General features: G+C 39.5%; 1 pseudogene; it reads right to left on the bottom strand.

Moving 5' to 3' along the window:
* Window positions 1-2,496: 2,496 nt before the first annotated feature.
* On the bottom strand, window positions 2,497-2,592 carry LOC122101023 (annotated as a pseudogene).
* Window positions 2,593-18,693: the final 16,101 nt, after the last annotated feature.

The following is an 18,693-nucleotide window of genomic DNA, read 5'->3' as shown; positions in this document are numbered from 1 at the left end:
GTCCTTTGCATGACTACATACATTCCTTGTTTTTTTTTTTTTTAAAGACACTTGCTTTCATCTAAAAAGGAGGGCTATCTATTGTCTTCATGTGATTTTGATGATTGAACGTGCTTAGTGAGAAGGTCAAAATGTATTAGTAGTCCTTAACTATCAATTCTCATTTATCTTCTTGTAGAATATAATAATTAAATCAATAGTTCAGAATCATGCTTCCATTGCAAGTGGATCACCAGTAAGAAATCCTCAATACCAATTCTCACAAAGTTTTGTCACAGATACAATCTCCCTGCCTTCTCTGCTGCTTGACTACCTTCCTATTCCTTCATTGTACAGGAAAAGTGTGATTCAACTGATTTCAGTCAGATTTGTTACTAGAATTATCAAGGATTTAGTTTATTGTCTGTAATTTGGTCAAAGTTATATCTCTTTATGTAGGCTACTAAAAATGTATTTACTAATTTCAAGTAAATACATAAATTCTATTTCCATCTTTTTTAAAAAAAAAATTTTTGTTTGGTCTATAAATTGATCAGAGGTATGGATTTTGTGGCTAGATAGGTCATTGCACATCTGTCTCTCTCTTTTTCCCTTTCTTGGTTCTCATAAATAATATGATTGCTCCATAATTATCCTAATTTATTTTGCTTTTATATTTTTGGTTGCATCATTATACTTTTTGCTCTGCCATTTAACAAATCATTTATATAGAAGGCATTATTTCCTATTTTCCTAGAATAAACTGCACATGAAGACATCACTGGTCCTCATTTTCAGTGTGTACATTTGAATACGGAGGAACATCTTTCCTCTGTTCTCTAACAATTCCTTACTCTCCGGTTAGAATAATTTCGAATAGTAAAATTGGAAAAAGAGAAAATAAATCATGGTGAATAAACAGATGCAGAAAATTCACCGGATATTTCTGACCAGTTCAACCAATGTGAACTAATAGGGAAATACATGGATACCTCATTCCCACTGGCTCTCAAAGTCTCTGGTTAGGCAATTCTTAGGAATATGAGGAACAAGATGAAAAAGTAAGGAATGGTATCAATTAAAGAAAAAAAATGGAGAAAGATCCAAGCAAATTTCTTCATTGGGCTGCCAAAAATATTCGGCTTATTACAGTGCGGAGACTTCTTTCCAAATGGCCACTCATGTGAATAGTAGGGATGACGATGAGTATACCCCTCTTCATTGAGAAGCCTACAGTGGACACTTAGACATTGTCAGTGAGTTGGTGTCTCAAGCGGCACATGCAATAATTGTAGATGACTGGACACCCTTGCACAGTTCATATACGTGGAATAATACCAGAGTGGCTTCTTTATTACTTCATCATGATACAGATACCAATGCCCAAACTAAAGGCCTCTTGACCCCCTTGTATCTTGCTGCTGAGAATTGAGATAGCAAAGATACGCTGGATCTCCTTCTGTTGAACCATTATATAAAACCAGGCCTGAAGAACAACATAGAAGAAACTGCATTTGATATTGCCAAAAGGATAAGTATGTGTCATTCCCTCTATGAAGTTGTGGAGGGCTGTACAAATTGTTCAACTAAGTCCTAATGTTCGGGTTAAGTTTCTTAAATTTCAAAAATACAAGTCCATCTTTTGTGTCCCCACAAAATATTTTCACAAAACAAATAAGAGCAATATCTTTTTTTTTTTTTTTGGTCTGTCATGGGGCTTGAACTCAGGGCCTGGGAGCTATCCCTCTGCTCTTCAGCTCAAGGTGAGCACTCTACCACTTGAGCCACAGCTCCACTTCCAGTTTTCTAGTGGTTTATTGGAGATAAGAGTACCACAGACTTCCCTTTCCAGGCTGGCTTTGAACAATGATTCTCAGATCTCAGCCTCCTGTGTAGCTAGGATTATAGGCATGAGCCACCAGTGCCCGGCAACACCAATATTTTACTGTAAAAATTCATGGATTCCGCGGAATTCTTCCAAATGAATTGCCTGCATTGGATGTCAAAATGTATGCAATAGTTTTTTATACATGTATAATGATTTCTTCAGAGTTTGTGATTTTTTAATCAGAAATAATTTTAACTTACCTGTTGAAATGAGTAGTACAGAAACTAAAATATTTCTGGTGCTTGTCTGAAAAATATTTTAAAATATTCTATATTCTATGTTTGCATAATGTTCATAATTTATTTTATTTTCTCCTAGATATACTTTGAATTCTACATTACTTTATAATATATAGGTTAATTAATGTGTCCTTTCCGATTGCATTCTATATAGAAACAGTTTGATTCCTTATTTTTTCTAGGTCTTTATTTTTCTTTGGGATAAAAAGACAATGTTGTCTAATTTGAAGTTTTGTAAATTTTGTGCTATGTAAACGCCTTTCTGAGCTGAAGATTTAATACACTGATGTCAAACTAAATTTAATTATATGAATTACGTGTATTGTTACACTTGTAATTTTGTAATCAACCTTTTAATAACTGTTTTTCATTTCTTGCATCTGAAGAATGAAAAATATGGAATACTTCTCAAATTTCATATTATCCTTTTGCAAGTGCCATGTTAATCTCTGTATTGTAATTTGAGTATACGTGCTGTTGATGCATGTAGTATCCTCTAAATTTAAGTTGTTAATGATGCAATCTTTATACAGGCTTATATCTATGGGTGCCTACTTGTAACAAGGAAACCTTCTTGTTCCTAACAATGCTATTGATCTTATTTCCCTAAAATTCTGTGAATATTGGAAAAATTGTATTGATCAGTCGATTGCTCACATTTGCAAATTTTTTTGTCAATGACTATCAAGTCTTTTTATCTGGAATTTTATCGTACTCTCAATTATTTATAGATAGGTCTAAAGTGATGGCTTTTTCAAGTACTTATTTATCCAACTGAATTAGCTTTGTGGACCTAATGAATTCAAAGTAAGCATTGCTTAAGAGCTACTTCTAAACTTCTTCAGCTGACATTTTCCTAAATGAGGTGTTACTGGCACAAATGTCTACCTGAGCCTTTACCCTTCTTCCATGTGGTAACAGACCAACCAGAATATCTTACCCTGAAAATGTAAATTGTCTTACTTGAACAAAACTAATCTTGGTTACAAGGGATGATAGAGAGATGAACAGTTCAAACAGAACTGTTCAGACTAGAAGGTATTTTATCAAAATATAATTTTTATTATACCTTCCATTTCAACAGTAACTAAAGCCAAGAAGGTGAAAAAATTGTTCATATGCATGATTACTTAATGTCCTTGATTGTCTACCTTCCAACCAGGCAGGAACTTACACTACTGCCTTTTTATCACCAAATATTTTCATAGTTGCAGGAGAAGTCCATATGTTTCTCCTCATTATTAGGCATTAAATTGATAATGTTTTAATCACAGTGTTTCCCCTTGCCTACATGCTGTAAATCTACAAATGGTAAAGCTTTAGTTCTAACTCTATCAAACACTGAGGCAGAGATAATGGAATAATACTTAAAACAGAGTTGCCTTTGTTACAGTAACTACAACAGAACAATGCAAAACGTGTGCCTTTTAATTATATTAAATATAGTTATATATTTTATATTTATATGTGCTGATTTTATATTTCACACAATGAAACTTACTAGAATTAGTTGATAATTTGAAAAATAAATTGATATTTATTCCAATAAATAGGACTGGAATATAAACAATTAGGTTTAAAATATATATTAGAATATAAAAAGTATCAATGCAATGTCTTTAGTATAAACTTGTAATACATTCTAACTGTTCTGGGTCTTCTGAATTCACATGGTAAAAAAAATGTTTTCCTCTAATCTATAATGAATTTTACTCTGCTGCTCTGTTTATTGTTTTAACTCGCTAGTCCCAAACTTTTTCTCCATATTTCTGAAGCATTCCTACTGATTATGCCCAAATTTTGCTAAGATGCCTAAAGCATATTATTCTTCTGCAGGACCCATGGGTCATAGGATCCCAGGTCCCAGGTACCTGCATCATCAGATAACAAGGGCAAGACTTCTTACCAAGGCCCACGCAACATGTCAACACAAAGTAATTGAAGACCCATCTCAATTTGTCATTTCCTATATTTCAGGGCCCCAATTCCTTGAGATGCAAGAATTAGCAGTAAGCAATTGTGAAATGCAAGGGAACTTAGCAATTGTTTATCAGAGAAAGCTATTATTTCTATGACCATTAATCCCAAGATTTATGCCATAAAGTCATCATAGCCTAACAGTTTCCAACTTGTAAGGGGCACTTTAAAATTACTTAATTCACATCATGAATACCTTATCTCTATTTTGACAAAATACTACATCTCTGCTAATGTGACGCCCTCCTTGTTCTGAAAAGAACACTACAATAAACTGAGCTGCATTATTTTTCCACCACTGGTATTCTTGGGATCACAACATGTGCAAATATTATTTATATTTATACTTTTTTAGCTATCATAGATATTCAGGATGCTAAGATAGGAAAATTATGGTTCAAAGCCCACCCAGACAGGAAGGTTTCTTAGAATCTTATCTCCAAAAAACTTCTCCACAAAAGCCAGACTCAAATGGCACTGAGGTTGAAGTGGTAGGGCATGAGCCTTGAACATAAACAGGCTCAGAGACTCTGTCCAGGCCAAGAGTTCAAGCTCTAGGAAGAACCAATAAAACAAAATCTAAATTGAAAACAAACCCCAAACCTAGCATTTTTCTCCATGTATACAGAGGCACGTAAATAAGGAAATGGCTTCCTGTGTTACATATAGGTAGAACAAAGATGATGTCACACAATTACTCTCTTCATACCATATTAAACCAAACCCTTAAAAATTGTTTTTTCTAAATATATAAATTAATGTCATCCATTTGTTGGCAACTCTGTGTAGTTTATTCCCATTAACATGGTGTACATGACCTGTGGGAATTATCTAGTAACTATGTTCTAATTATAACACTCTTGAAAGAATATCTAGGCAAATAGAAAGCCAGAATCATTTGTGAATTTTTCAATTAATCCCTCTCCTTAAAAAGAATTTTGTAGTATCCTATGGAATATGAAATTACAAATAAAACCAAAAAATACATTTTAAACCTAAATTCTAATTTAACAAGGTCTACAAAGTCCTACGTTAGACGAACTTTGCTATTTCTCCAGACTTAAGCTTTCGTAATCCTTCAACATTTATTTGGAATCCAACAGAATGATGCTTATTTACTTTTGCAAATTTTTGGATCGGAATCATGAGCTATTTTGCATCTAGGAATGTTCTGTAATGATGAGAGCATTTAAAACGCAAGTGAGGATATATATGTGTTGCATTCATTCTGAAAATTGACTTCTCAAAACATAATGACAAAATTAGCCCAAACTCTGAACTGTGTATGCTTTCTTGTTGTTTGGTTTGTTTTACTGAGACCAAATTATTCTACCTGGTCCAGGGAAGGTATCGTTATGTAATTCCACTATCTAATCTCCTGTCTGAATGCTAGAATTCCAGGCTTGTATCACATTGCCCTGCCATAGTTTGTTTATTTAATCTAGAAACAGACTAGCAATTTTGAATTTCTCCTATGATCTTATCCACTAGACTGATTGCTCAGACTGTTTATGTACTATTTTCAAAGATGTTTTTACATTTGACACAGGATATGAGCATTTTCAGATGCACCTGCAAGGTTCCCTGATTCATTCCACCAAGGATCCTATCCCGTTAATAATGATCACTTGACTCTCTTACATCTCTGGTCCCTACCTATGTAATATTCTCACCTTTGGGGGAAAGTTCACTTGAGGGCTTTCTAATATTAAAAATTATCACTTGATTCTAGTCGTACTCAGGACCTATTTTCTATTGTTTTCTAACTTTTCTACATATTCTGAGAGTTGTTTCATTTGTGTATTTTTGTGTGCACCTATAAGTGCCTCTGTGTGTATATGTATGTTTGTATGTATGTATGCAAAAACCTAAAGCTGTTATTCAGCAATCTTGCTCGTGACTGGTATTGCAGCTTTTGGCTGGTTAATTATATGTAGTGTCTCAAAGCCTATACTGTCCAAGCTGGATGTAAATTGAACTTCCCAGACTCCTTTACATTCTTAGGTTTTATTTTTCCAGGAGTATCAACTTTCAAACTTCAAACACTTTTGTGAGTGTAAAGTCTAACCTGGAGCCCAGATTTTTGACTCAAGAATTCATATAAAGGTAGATGAACATATACATTACATATCCTGAGTGTTCACTGTTAGAAATGTGATCATAAACCAAGTTGTTGTGAGATCTGAGGATTGGGGTTTAAAGCCAGCATGGGTAGGAAAGTCCTGGAGACTCTTTTCTCCAATAATTACCAGAAAACTGGAAGTGGCACTGTGGCTCAAGTGGAAGAGCACTAGCCTTGAGCTGTGTTTCAGAGGGACAGCGCCCTGTCCCATATTTCAGGTGCCACGAACAATAACAACAACAACAACAACAACAACAAGAACAACAAAAGAATATAAGAAAAGGAATGAAAAAGATGTGTGATCTTAGCCACCAGGTTCATTCCTATTATAATTCCTGTTCTCTCAAGATGGACTCTTTTTTTCCAGTTAAGTCTATTCTCACATATCTGACTTGCATTGGAAACAGAATCATTCTTCCATTCTCCTTTTTGCACATTTACATGATTAGCAAGCGTGATTTAGAAAGGGAGTGGCCTCATGCTTCATGTTCCACTTAGGAGTAATGCTTTCTCTATTTCCCTCCCATAAATCTACATACTGGACTTGGTTTTATTGTTTCAATGTTTTCTTATTTGTAGAGTCTTCTATATTGTATTGAACACTTATACATAAACAAAGAACTTCTTTTTCTCCTATAATTACTTTTGTTTCTCTTACTGTTAACTCATGTACACTTGGGAAATTAATGCACAGCACATAGACTCACAATAAAAGATCTGAGAACCTTCTTCCCATTTAAAATTCACCTTAATTTACAGAGCACATAAGAAGTTTGAACATAATGTTCTCATGGATAATGTATTTATAAGCAATTTAAATTTCATTTCTCTTTACTAAGTTGTCTCTGAAACACGTGTTACCTCATGTCCAAAAGTGTCCTTGTGCTATTTCAATGAAGCCAGAAAACATTCATTTTTTTCTGGAGCAGCACCATAAATTGTTACTGGAAGTAACTGTTAATGGATGTGGAAACTGATCCCAGGAGAGGAATTGAACATAGAGAAATGACAAAGTTGAAGTTAACTATTGCTTTCTTTTTTGCTGTATAAGAAAAGAATCCTAGGCTGGAAGGAAACTCTGTCCCTGACTTTTTTGAGTATGTCCTTTACTCAGAGTATTACAAAAGGAAACAATATGCCATTTGAAGGCCAGCATAGAACAAAAGGAAGTAACTTTGTTTTAAAAGTGTTCTACTGCAAAGAAGCAAAGATATGGACATTTTAACTGTCTTATGGATGGATGTTTCACTCCTGAGATGATTCTATTGTTGCAGGAATCAGTTATCAATTCCTTTAGTCTGGTCCTGAGTTTTCCATAGCAATAAGGATTCCAAAATAGCAGGATCCAGTGAGTATGATCAGCAAAAGCAGCCTCTTCTCAGACAACCATTATTTTAAGGACAGCCCCAAAGAAATACCCAGGGTTTGTTTTGTTTGCTTGTTTGTTTAGTTTGTGCTGGTTCTGGGGCTTGAACTTAGAGACTTGCCCCTGTCCCTGAAGAGTTGTCTTTCTTTCCCACCTGGCCCAACGCTAGTACTCCACTACTTGAGCCAAAAGTCCACTTCTGTCTTTTTTTGGTGTTTAATTACAGATAAGAGTTTGACAGACTCTCTTGCCTGGGTTGGCTTTGAACTAACACAGTAAGAAAACTAAGTGACATCAATTGTATGTACTTCTCTTTTGAACCAAAAAATATTAGATGAAGTTTATTATAAAGCTAATATTGACAATTTTTAAAGAAAAGAATATGTTTAGCAAAAAACCATAACAAATAACTCAGCAAAAGTAGGTGCACCACTAAATCATTTGGGACGATTACTATTGACTTCATCATTCCTTTGGGGGAAACTTAAAGCCATATTTGCACTTTTTTGTTGGTTGTGGGGATTGAACATTGATCCAGGGCACGGTCTCTCAGCTCTTCAGCACAAATTGAGCACTCTACCACTTTAGCTACAGCACCACTTCCGGATTTCTGGACTTAATTGAAGATAAGTGTTTTATGGACTTTCCTGACCAAGCTGGCTTTGAAATACAATCCTCTGGTCTCAACCTCCTGAGTAGCTAGGATTACAGGCATGAGCCACCAGCACCCGGCTCATATTTGCATTTATATGCATTTTATGTCACTATGTAGACAAAGAATGAATGAAATCTGAACCAAATGTTGTGACAGCTTTTCAGAATAATTGAGGTAGCAATAAATATGCCCCCTTTTTCCATTTTGTTACGTTAATGACTCATGAGCTATTGGACTCTTAAATTAACATCCTCTTTCCTCTTTGTAGGTGTATTTAGTATCAGGAAATGTTCATAAAGAAATATAGAAAGACATATTTTTAGAAAGCAAAGGAGATCAGGTATAAAAGAACAGCATAGAAGCAGATACATTTATCACCCAGAGATTAAGAACTAGCATAGGAAATTTTGAATGCTAAAGGCAATGAGGCATATGCTTAGTTGATAACTCGTTCTTCAATAACCAAAAATGGTTCCCTAGAACGGTTTTTGCTATACCTTAGTTACTATCATTTTTTCATTCCATCTGGAGTTATTCTTTCATTTTGTCACAACTGATAATTAGCCTCTGCTTTATTGGTGCGATGACTGGCCAAAACAGCTTCCAAATCTCACGTAGACTATCCTTCTCATTGTGATTAGCAGTGACCCTACTCAAAAGCTTGGAATCTTTGAATTTCCAGAATTAATCTTCACCTGACATCTAAGCACATTCCTGGCATTAATTGCTGTGACCTAATGAACAAAACATTTTTTCAACACAGTATCCTAACATAGGTAAAGTACATGAATTAGGGACTATTGTCAGGTATCAGTATGGAAAGAGCAATTATATATTCCAGGTATGGGTTCTGTATTTTGCATTTACTAACTAAATGTTCACTGTTGTTGTTGTTGCTGTTGTTGTTTTGGCAGTCCTGGGGCTGAAACTCAGCACTTGGGAATTATTCCTCAGCTTTTTTTTTTCCTCAAGGCTAACCCTCCACCAGTTGAGGCACAGGACCACTTCCAGTGTTTCCTTTTCAATTTTGGGTGCTGAGGAATTGAACCCAGGGTTTCATGCATGCTAGGCAATCACCATATTATGAAGCCACATTCCCAGAACCCTAAATGACTTTCTTAAGATGGCATTATATTTTCATTCTGTAAGTATGTGTCATAATTTTAGCCAGAAATTTTTTTCTAGAAAAGAGCATTGAACACAGTACTCAGTCCAGTAAGGCTAGATGGACAATGGATAACTGTCACAGTGTAGCCAGGATACAGAAGGACTTACCTCATGGAGCTGGTACAACAGACTGAGCGAGACAGCTTCTGACCCAAAGCCTACCTCCAGAATGAGAGGGCCATCTTGGTTCCAACCACATGGGGATGCTGGGCCACCTCCTCTAGCACCCATTGAATTAGTTCGTGAGAGAGAAAGAGGAAGAAAGATGGTCAGAATTACACTTAAGCCAGGTGACGGTGGTTCAGGCCTATAATCCTAAGTACAATGGAGGCTGAGATATGAAGATGATGGTTTATAGCCAGCCCAGGCATGAACAACTGTGAGACTCTTATCTCCAAAGAACCACCAGAAAACTGGAAGTGGTGCTGTGACTAAAGTGGTAGAGTGCTAGCTTTTAGCTGAGTAGCTCAGGGAGCTGCCCCAGGCCCAAAGTTGAAGCCCCATGACTGAAAAGAAGTGGACTTCCCACCACAAGAAGTGGACTGAATAGCACCCATTGTCCTAGGGAGCATAGCAGAGAACTCAGGCTGAGCTTCCTGTCAGCTGGGCGTCATTAGTAGGTCACCGGCTTCTCTGTGCCTCAGTTTACCCAGCTTCAAAATTGAACAAAGTGAAGAATCCTGTTACTCATAGAGATAGGCAATAATCCCATACCTGTTGCACCATTAATTACACACACCATCTGAGATCTTTCCGGGTATCTTCCTTTCATATGCTCACAGAATTGCCAAGAACAGTATCAGATGGACCCTCCCTCTGTGCCTGTCCCTGCTGCAGAAATCCCTCTGTATTCATCCTTTGTTTCCTTACAACTGTCCCATGAGTAGATTAAAGTACAATGGTTGAGGCCCAACCCAGAGCTTCACCTCTGGTCAAGAATCGGCTGCTGTGGACTGAGTTTGGGACAATCCATCTAAACCAATGACTGAGCATGGTGCTACATGTCTACCATCCAAACAACAGAAGACCGGGCCTGGTGGCTCATGCCTGTCACAGATAGGAGGACCATGATCCAGCCCAGGCTGAGCATATATTAATTCTCCATCTCAGAAATGCCCAAGACAAAAAAGTTTGACTTGCATGGTAGAAGATCTGACTGGCAAGCCTAAGGCCTTGAGGTCAAACCCGAATATAGCAAAAAGAACCAGAGTTCCAGTGCCAGAGGCTCATACCTATAATCCTAGGTACTCAGGAGGCTGAGATCTGAAGATCACGGCTCAAGATTTAAAATAGGGTTGCGCTCCATACTAGCATAACTCATATCCTCACTAAGTGTTGGCCTTGCTCTCTGTCCCCCTAGGAAGCTATCCCCTGCAGGCCGCACTCCCAGGTCCTCCCAAGCTCCCACTGCCACCATCCAGGCCCAAGGGAGTACACAGCTCCATTGCACACAGATCCCTTGTTCTTGTAATTTTACAGTGCTGTGTCCCCTTCAAGCTCTCACCTTTCCAGGCCCCCAGACCTCAGCTGTGAAGCCCATACATAGATAGCAGGTAGCAGGTAGAAGTTACCAAAGCATTCAGCCTCCTTGTTACAACCCACTTCTACACACACACACACACACGCACACACACACACACACACACACGCACACACACACACACATATCCAGACCGGTGACAGATGACTCATCCATGCAGCACCTGCAATTTGCCAACTGATCACTCACCTGAGCACAGTCAGGCTGTACAAAGAAAAAGATGATCTGTCTCTCTGTCTGTCTCTCTCTGTCTCTCTCTGTCTGTCTTCAGGTGAAAGATTGGCTGAACACGGAAGACAAGGGCTCACACAGCAAGGGTTTCTATCTTCTGCATCCAACACCTCCCATCCCCAGAAAAAAAGGAAGAGACCCCAGAAGGCAGGTGTAGACATGCTGCTCCACACCTCTGACTAAAGCCACTGGGTTCCCACCAGGGAGAGGAAGGGTGCCGATGTGTGGCTGTGTGGCTCCCACTGCTCCAGGCCAGGGGATCTGTGGCACCCACTCCTCACCCCATCCTGCATCTCCCCGTTTCCTGGCACATTAGCCGCTGGGGATGGAGGTGGGATCCTCGGGTCAACACCCACCCCCATCCCTGGGGCACATTTGTGCCAGGGCCTGGGCCAGACTGTGGGGCACAGGGGAGGCAGGGTCCAGGTTGGAGGGGAGGGGATATGGGGTCGCAGGGTGCGGGGCTGTGTGGCAGCCACTCACGTGTTGCTGGCAGAAGCTATTGGCAGCTGCTCCAGGTGGGGCAAGCAGCAATGGCAGAGGCATGACAGACACTCAAGCCCTGAGCAGAGGACAGGGGAGCCAGGATCAGGTGAGGGCCCCAAGCTGGTTCGTGGCACACCATTGTACCATTGCCTGAGGAAACCGGGGGTCTGAGCCCTCAGCACCAGGTTTGAAATGCTGCTCCATGTGAAGGTGGGGAGAGGGCCGGGGCTCAGGCAGGTACATGGTGGGCCTGAGGAAGGCCTCTCCTCCTAGGCCTCAAGTCTCTTGCTCACCACTCAGCCACCTCTACCTTCCTCAACTGCTGGTAGTGATGTTAACAAACGGAGGGAATCAAGGTGCTACTTGGCAACATGGAATGTGGGCGTGGCCACAATTCTTGTATCCCATTGGTCAGAAAGAACCATGAAACAATGGGGGTGTGGCTGGAATCCTGTGATGTAGGCAGAATGGGCGAAGTCAAAATGATGGCAACCCCTTTCCCAGGGAACTCTGTCCAATCCAGTTGGGGACAAGAGGGTGACCTGCTTTAGCCTGATGACTGCACAGATTGTTGTGTATGTCTGTTTGTTCCCAGACCTTGAACTCAGGATCTGGGCACAATCTGTGAATTGCTTTTTATCAAGTCTAGCTCTCGACCTCTGGAACCACACTACTTTACTTCTGGCTTTGTTGGCACAAGTTAGACAGGACTTTCCTGCCTAGGGTGACTTTGACCATGATTCTTCTTTCACAGCCTTGTAAGTTTTAAGGAAGACTGCTGAGAGCCACTGATGCCTGGCTAATCATTGGTTTTGCTGATGTTCCTGAACAGACCTGTGAGTTCCCTGTCCTCAGATTTAAGTGGTAGGAGCTGGAGCCCACAGTTTGAATCCTGGTCCTGCCACCAACAAATGGCAGGAGATCCTATGGAACTCATTCCTATTCATGTGATTACCAAAGGAATGTGATGTATGTCATGATTAAATGGGCAGTACTTGAATGACTTGAGGATAAAATTATACACAATTACATTATAAGACACTGGTCAGTATTAATTAAATACTTTATGAAGCATTTAAACAATCACATTCATTAAATGGAGGCCAAATGAAATACCTACGAATTGGGCATCACATAGCATGGAGATGCCAATTTTTTTCTGCCAGGACTGGGATTTGAACTCATGGTCTAGGTAACCCTGCTGTTGCACTGTGTGGGAAGGGGAAGCTTGCCTCCTTGAATTCAAGAAATTCAAGTCTGTTCCTTAGGCCTGAAATCGATGCCCACCAGTAGAAAACATCCTATTTGTGCACATTTTAAATATATGATTTATATTTATATACATACGTTGATTCCATACTGCATTCAGTGTAGTGATTTATTTTATTTTTTGTTTTATTCATGTATTGACTACTCATTTTATTGACTATTATGACACATAGAACAGTGGTTACATTGGTTACATAAGATAAGGGTTTGCATATGTATTGCACATCCTTCCTGACACCCAGAACTTTCACAGAAATGGAAAACATGTGTCATCATCAGCTTCTTAGTACACGATTCATTTTTTGGGAGTGCTGGCATCTGAACTCACAGCCTACAAGGCCCAATTCATGAATAGGTGAGTGTCAGCCTGCCATCCTGGGGCAAATTGAGCTGACAGGCAGTTCCAAGTACCTGAGATCGAGCCCCAGCGGTTGACAAAATAAGAACAGATTGACGTGCAGATGATAGTACACAAATAAATATATATCGTTATAGAGTGTCAGAGATGTCTATACATTATTCAGTTATATAGGCTACACTCCTACCAATTCTTAGGTATTTATAATGCCTCCATGTAATTAATGTTATTGTTTGCATTCTTAACAAACTATTAAGTAAATCAATCAATATCCTGAATTTATTGCATTCTGTAACAGTATTCTTTAATGCTTCATAAATATTAAATAAAATGTCTCCTGAAATGATGCTGTCTAATTTTATAGGAGCATCATACACCTTCAACTCATTCAACTGTGACATTGATAATATTACCTTGTTATTCCCATGGATGGGAACGAGTCTCTTAGTATCTTCTGCCATTGATTGGTGTCAGGACTGGGATTCGAAATCAAGGCCTACATTGCCATGTGGACCTATGACTTCTTCAATAGTCTGACAACCTTCAGCAATGCAAGGTGAAGTGCCCTTTGCAACAGTGTCATTCAAACCCAGGAGGGTCACCGTGCAAAGGAAGAAAACATAAAAAGGCCATCTCGCTGCATTTTTTTCTGTACATTTTTGCCACAAAAGGCCTAGGGGTCTAGGATCGCAGGATCTACTGTGGGTCCAGTGTCAGCACCTCAACATAGGGTGATCGAAGCTGAGGCAGAGTTACCACAAGCTGAGTTCAAGCTCCCTGCTGAGCAAAAAATAATGGAAAGAGATTAGCTCCCTGGCTTGCAATTCACCCCCTTTATTCTGGCAGGCTTTGGATTTGAACTCTGGGTAAATCTGCAGCACTGTGGAAGAAGTGGAAGCTCACTGTACTTGAACATAAGAAAGTCAGGCCTGTACTCTAAGGCAAAATTCAAGCCCAAGCCTTGGAAAACATACTATTTATATACATTGTAAATACAGGATTTGTACTTACCTATGGATGTTCAGTCCATACACGTTTGGTGTATGTACTTTTTGTTTTATTCATTTCTTTACCATTGATTTTACTATGATGACACCCATTCCCTTTATTACATTGATGACATCCTATTACATGTAATCTAAATTTGTAGACATGTTCTCCATCATGCCTGACACCAGGACTCTCAGAGAAAAGGAAAAAAAGTTTAACACTTGGCTTCTTACTGCATGATCCAATTGTTGGGAGTGCTGGAATCTGAACTTAGGGCTTAGCAGGACCAATTGGTGAATAGTTCAAGGTGATCACAGCAGCCTGTGAGCAACAACGGAGTTAGGCCATTCCCAGGATCTGACATTGATCCCCAGGATGTGCTACAATAGTCATAAATTAATAATTTAAACATAGGATCTATATTTACATATATGTATGGACAGCATCTTGCCTTTGGAGTACATTTTGTCCTGCTTTTCTGTCGTATGTAAGTATTGTGTATTTTACTGAGTAAGGTAACAGATATAACAACCTATTGCCCTGGCTATAGGGTTTCCTATGCATTCTCCATCCAAGCTGAGACCCAGGACTTTCACAGGACAGGAAAAAAGGTGAATCGATGGGCTTCTCACATCAGGATTCATCTTTTGGCAGTGTTGATATTTGAACTCAGAGCCTATCAGGCCCAATTGAGGAAAGGGTCAAGGTGAGGACACCAGCCTGTGAGCAACGAAGGAGATAGGCAATTCCCAGGACCTGACATCGAGTCCCAGGGAGGTCCAGATAGTCATAAATTCATAATTTAAGCATAGGATCTATATTTACGTACATGTGTGGACAGCATCTTGCTGTGTGTCTAATTTGTGTCTAATTCATGGAGTTGTTGTGTATTTTACTGAGTATGGTGACAGGTATAACTGTGCTGACATGGATGACAACCTGTTCCTATAGTTATAGGGTTGCCTATGCATTCTACATCCTAGTGGAAGACCAGAACTTACACAGGAGAGGAAAACATGTTCAACGACTGGCTTCTGACAAGAGAATGAATCTTTTGTCAGTGCTGGGATTTGAACTGAGGTCTGGGTAGCATTGTTGCACTTTGGGGTAAGGGAAATCTCACCATCCTTGAAGACTAGAATGTCAGGTCTGGATCAAGGCCTGATTTGAAGCCCCAGCAGTGGACAAAATAACAAGCACGACTTTTTTAAACATAGGATCTTCCTTTACCTACAAGTGTGGTATGCATCTTGCATTCAGTGTAGTTATTCTTTCTATTTTGTGACTTATTCATGGATGTATTGTGTATTTTATTGAGTATGGTGATAGATATAACTATGCTGACATGGATAACAACCTATTTGAATGTCTATAGAGTTGTCTATATAGAATACTCCATCCTCGCTGAGACCCAGGACTTTCACAGGAGAGGAAAACAGGTGGATCGATTGGCTTCTCAAATCAAGATGAATCTTTTGGCAGTGCTGGGATTTGAACTCAAGGCCTAGCAGGCCCAATTGATGAATGGGTCATGGTGAACACACCAACCTGTGAGGCACTAAGGAGGTAGGCAGTTCCTAGGACCTGAAATGAAGCCCTGGTGGTGGCCAATATAGTCATAAATTCATCATTTAAACACAGGATCTATATTTCCATACATGGATGGGCAGCATCTTGCATTCTGTGTAGTCATTCTCTTTATTTTTTGTCTTATTCATTGATGTATTGTGTATTTTCTTGAGTATAGGATGACAGATATAACTGTGGTAACCTGGATGACAACCTATTCACATGAGTAGAGAGTTGCCTATGCATTCTCCATCCTAGCTAAGACACAGGACTTGCACAGCACAGGAAAACTGGAGCAATGACTGGCTTCTCACATCAGGGTGAATTTTGGCAGTGCTGGGATTTGAACTTTGGGCCTAGAAGGCCCAACTGCCCAATGGGTCCACATGATCACACCAGATTGTGAGCCACTAAAGAGCTGGTCGGTTCCCAGGAACAGAGATCAAGCACCAGGGAGGCCAAAATTGTCCTGAATGCATCATTTAAACATGGGATGTATATTCAAATCCGTGTGTGGACTGCATTGTGCATTTAGTGTAGTCATTTTATTTTGTATGCTATTCATGGATGTATTGTGTATTTTCTTCAGTATATGATGACAGGTATAATTGGCCTCACAGGATAACAACCTATTCCCATGGCCACAGTGTGGCCCATGCATTCTTCATCCTAGCTGAGACCCAGGACTTGCACAGGAAAGGAACACAGGTGCAACAATTGGCTTCTGACATCAGGATGAATATTTTGGCACTGCTGGGATCTTAACTCGGGGACCAGCAGACCCCATTGACGAATGGGTCCATGTGAGCACACCAGCCTGTGAGCCACTAAGGAGTAAGGCCGTTCCCAGAACCTGAGTTGGACTCACAGGTGGAGGTGTGGGGGAAGGGCACACAGCAGTCATCCATTCATAAGTTGAAAGTAGTATGCAAATAAGTAGACATTTGTATAGAGTCGGAGAGACGATAACCTGTGATGGAATCCAATCTACCATGTGTCTACTGATTCTTGGATCTTTCCAGATGCCTTCATTTCATGACTGTGATGATTATTGTCATGCTTAATCAGCACTGCTTTACAAATAAGCGATGCCCCATGAGTCTCGCCTATCATTTCCTAGTCACTTCATGCATGAACTACTCATTCGATGAGATCAATCACATTCCATGACTTTTCCTGTTCCAGAAACCATTATCTCAGGATTTCCCGCCATTGCTTTCTTATTGGGGTGGGCTGAATTCAAGCCTCAGGCATGGAAAACATACTCCTTATATATATTTTAAAGATAGGATTTATACCTCTATACAGATGTTCAGTAGATACCTTGTTTGGTGTGGTAGGATTTACACTTCCATACAGATGTACAGTCCATATCACATTTAGTGTGGTTATTCATGTTATTTCTTTTTTTATTCATTTATTTATGATTTATTTTATTGACTTTGGTGATACCTATACCATTTATTACATTGTTTACATCAAATCACATAACATCTAGATTTGTAGATGTGTTCTCCATCATGCCTGACATCCTAGACTCTCCCAGAAAAGGAAAACATGTGTCACACTCGGATTTTAGCTCAAAGATTAAATTTTTGGCAGTTTTGGGATCTGAACTCAGGTCCTAGCAGGCCCAATTCATGATTGGGTGAGTGTGGGCATCTATGACTGGATGACATCTACTACGTTCCTACCAACTCTTAGGTATTTATATATCTCCATTGAAGCAATATTATTCTTTTCATGCTTAATAAACTATTAATTAAGGTTAATCAGCATGCTAGGATTATTGCATCTAATTTTAGATTAGACAAATGCATGTACTACTCTTTCAATCTGTATTCTTATGCAGAGGAACGAGTCTCTTGTGATCTCCTGCCATTGGTAAGTGTAAGGATTAGGATTTGAACCCAGGGCCTATGCTGACATGTTGGCTTATGGTTTCCCTGATAACCTGCCAGCCATCTGCAATGGCAGGCCAGGTCCACTTTGAAGCCATGTCATTCAGACCCAGGATGGTCACCATGCACAGAAAAAATTGTAAAACCCTGAGCCCTCTACAGCTCCCCACTTTTTGTGCTGTTCTGCTTTTTTTTTCTTCCTGCAAGCCCACTGGGCATAGGGTCCCAGCATCAGCTTTGGGTCCCGAGGCTGCACCCAAGCCTAGGGAGAGTGCAGCTGAGTCAGAGTTGCCATGACCTGAGTTCAAGCCACGTGGTTGGCAAAATTAATGAACTAATTAATTCATTAATTAACTAACTAAATTGAAATAATAAAGCTCCTTGGTTTGGAATTTCTGCCAGTTTTCTTTTCTAGCCTGGGACTTGAACTCAGAGTCTTGATGAATCCATAGCAATGTGACAGAAGGTGCAGAGTTGCCAATACTTGAGTTCAAATCCCATGCCATGCCAAAAATAAATAATTAAGTCACTGCCCTCAGCAGGGAAGTTAGTTATGAAGATGGGAGGGAAGGGATGATAGGGGAAAAACAAATGAGGAGGCAACAATGTTCAATAGGAAATGTACTCATTACTTTGCTCATGTAACTGTGACCCCTCTGTACAACGTTTTTACAGTAAAAAACGTACAAAAAATTGTGTACTCCTCAAGAAGTACTTTGGTGGTAAGGGATGGATGTATGAATAGCTGTACAAAATTATACACTGATTTTTTTCATTGTTCAGTATGGAACTGAATAAACATAACTGTTTCTATTACAAATGTTAAGTCACAGTCTTGGAACTGGGGCCAGTATTTCTGCCATTGCTGGGATTTGAGCTCACTGTCCAAGTAACTCTTTTGGACCTTGGGTGAAGGCTAAGCTGCCTGTCTTTGAGGAAAAGATTTTCAAGCTAGA

Source organism: Dipodomys spectabilis, unplaced genomic scaffold (genome assembly GCF_019054845.1).
Source record: "Dipodomys spectabilis isolate Male_0828 unplaced genomic scaffold, ASM1905484v1 ptg000616l, whole genome shotgun sequence".
NCBI lineage: Eukaryota > Metazoa > Chordata > Mammalia > Rodentia > Heteromyidae > Dipodomys > Dipodomys spectabilis.
This window is presented reverse-complemented; position numbering and strand designations above follow the sequence as displayed.